Source organism: Sciurus carolinensis, chromosome 5 (genome assembly GCF_902686445.1).
Source record: "Sciurus carolinensis chromosome 5, mSciCar1.2, whole genome shotgun sequence".
NCBI classification, from domain to species: domain Eukaryota; kingdom Metazoa; phylum Chordata; class Mammalia; order Rodentia; family Sciuridae; genus Sciurus; species Sciurus carolinensis.
The window spans coordinates 1,380,525-1,383,556 of record NC_062217.1 but is presented as its reverse complement, the minus strand read 5'-3'; positions in this window follow the sequence as shown (position 1 = coordinate 1,383,556).

The following is a 3,032-nucleotide window of genomic DNA, read 5'->3' as shown; positions in this document are numbered from 1 at the left end:
TTCTTCCTAAAGACCTGCCAACCTTCAAGTGACTTTTCAGAACGAAAATCTCTAAGTTAGAACAGCCGTTCGCCAATCTCCACACGTGCGGCGGGAGACCCACCTGAGGCTGGCCTGTGGCCCCTGCTCTGCGCAGCTCTCACCCTGCTGGCTGCCCCAGGGCCCGTCTCCACCTGCCAGCAGACACCCTGCCCCCGGCGGCCGCAGGTGTCGGGAGGGCTCTCGACTCTGCCCCAGGACGTCCTGGCTCCCCGACGGGAGCGCGGTCCTCCCACCCCACGTGGTCCTGGTTCCCCGACGGGAGTGCGGTCCTCCCGCCCCACGTGGTCCTGGTTCCCCGACGGGAGTGCGGTCCTCCCGCCCCACGTGGTCCTGGCTCCCCGACGGGAGTGCGGTCCTCCCGCCCCAGGCTGGCACGGCGTCTACAGTCCTCACGCTGCCTTGCCATTGGCCCTTCAGTTGGTACTGTGTGTTCACGGAAACGGGGTGGGTCTCTCAGATGGAGAGGTGTGTCCACGGAGAGCACCATGACCAATGGACAGGGCGGCAGGCTGTCCTTGGCTGAGCCGCAGAGGTAACAGTAAGAACTCCCCGTGGGAAGAGACGGGCAGTCAGACCTGAAGACAACATGGACAGGAGAGCTGCTCCATTACCAAGCAACTGTCCAGCCACTTCAGACCCCGACCGGCACCAGCCAAGTCCTGGCAAAGCAGAGGACGCGGGTCGGGAGCAGCCCGGCCTGGCGGAGCAAGGCAGGCAGGGTGGCGCTTCCCTGGGCCTGCGCGTCCAGCCCAACACACAGCCACTTGAGGGAGACCAGCTCTCCAGCCTGTGGGGGAGGCTGCCCCCTGGAGCAGCAAGGCCGAGGCCTGGCCAGTGCCCAGCCAGGGCAGCCTGGGGCTGGGGCAGGGGCCCAGGGAAGTGCGCTCCCCCAGGGCTCACGGCCTGCAGACGGGGCTGGACGGTGGCTGACAAGAGCAGTAACGGGAAGGCCTGGCTGAGCGACCAGAGAGTGGACCCGTGGACACTGCTTTACCAACTCCAGTCAGGCTCCAGGGTCCCGTCTCGCCAGGCCCCGTGGGGCTCCCCTCCCTGCCCTGCAGGACCCAGTCTGAAGAGAAGCCTGCTTGTCCAGTGGGTGGCATCTGCCCACCATGGTGTCCACCCGGCCCTCCACAGGCACCACTCCCAACAGCTCCGCTCAGCCCAAAAGCCCCGGCTCTGCACGTCTCCTCCTGGTCACTCCGGCCCTGCCTCCCAGCACCCCTGACCTTGGGGCTGGGCCCTGCTCTCTCCCAGCACGGCAGCCGACTGGGGCCGAGCTTCCTCCAGTCTCTCTTCACATGGCCTCCTCCCATTCCGTCACTGGACTCAGGGCCTCGGATCACCCACAGTGTCCTTGGCAATCCAGCTACAGCTGCAAACGGCCACTGACAGGTCCCAGGAGGCAGTGTGGGCTGTTCCACACCCACTCCCAACCTGAAAGATGGACAAGCTCCCGGTCAGTGCGCCCTTGCAGGCACGTCAGCCTAAACTCCTTGAACTGCGCTCGGGACCAAGCAGCTGCTGCCTCCTCTGAGTACCTGGTGTGAGGAAGAGCGGGCAAGAGAGGCCACCTTGCACCAGGGAGAAGGGACTTGGTCTTCAGGGGAGCGCAGGAAGCAGGCCTTCCATGGACCCTACCGGCCTAGGAAGAGCACACCTGCAGCCCGGCTGGCCACTGGCCTGAAGGCGAGGCTGCCTGGACCTCTAGCCGCTCAGGACTGAGGGTTTGGATCATACCACCGAGGGGACCCCAGCCCGGCAGAGGCGTCTGTGAACAGGGGTGTCAGCTCAGCCTGCGGGAAGGGAACGGTGAGAACCATGGCTGGGGGCACTTCCCACTCCCCACGGTGAGCCTGACCCGGGAAGAAGGCCCCCGACAGACACCCCTGTCTGGGCCGCGCACCTGGAGCAAGGCTGAGGGCCCGGCCAGCACGTCAGCGTCCTCCAGGATCCCTCCAGCTGAGACGGCCCACCCGGCTGAGGGGCAGGGTCTGGCTATTTCTGCCCACGGGACTGGCCCAACCCAGGCTCACCAGCAGAAACGTCAAGCCCACGCTGCCGTCCACGCCCCCGTCCAACCCGGCCTCTCTGGGTCTCCCTGCAGATGGCTGCCAACTGTCTCACAGCCTCCAGGGGATCCAGCCTGTGGGCCTTGGGCACCAGAACACAGGGTGCTCCCACGTGCAGTGCTGGGCAGAGGCCCTGTGGACGGCCTTGATGCAGCAAGAGAGGCAGGAGCCAGACCCCAGTCTGGTCTGCCCCACCAGGAGGCCGGCTCACAAGCAGACGGGCCTGCCCTCGGCCCTGGCTTCCACAGTGAGCTTGTGGGGACATCTTGAGTGCCTTTCTGAGCCTGGAGACCAAGGCAAGAGAGGCTGCAGAGCAGCACCAGGGCACAGAGACAGCAGCACCAGCGACCACAGGTGAAAGCCAGCCTGGGCAAGGCCCGGGCCACATCCTCTCCTGGACAGGCCACCTGTCCCCTCCTCAGGGACAGATAGAAATACCTAAGGATCATCAAGAGAGCAGAGCTGCTGCAGCCACGCCCCAGCCGTGCCAGAGCCCTGCTGACACAGCACGGGGCAAGCAGGAGGGCCAAGGCCAGCTGAGGACACACTGAGGCCACCAACCCCCGACTGTCCCAAACGGGAGGTTAAATAGCAAGTGAAAGAAACTTAACTTTGAGCACTGAACTGCCCACATCCTAATACCTGATTTTGTAATGCTTAAAAACCTAAGACCAAGAACAGTCCCTGGGGCTAGAATTTTGCCTACAGTTTGTGCCCAAGTTGCTGGGTCCCAGCGAGGATCACCAGGTGTGCTCAGGTGTGCTGGAGGGCAGGACTCAGAGTGCCACCAGGGAGCCCGCGGCAGGAACCCAGACCCCAGCCCGGGAGCTCGGTGCTCCACCCACTGCAGCTCCGCCTGCTTCACGCAGACGCACCCCGATCTCATCCCGGTGCTCAGACCCATGTGCCACGCCAGCT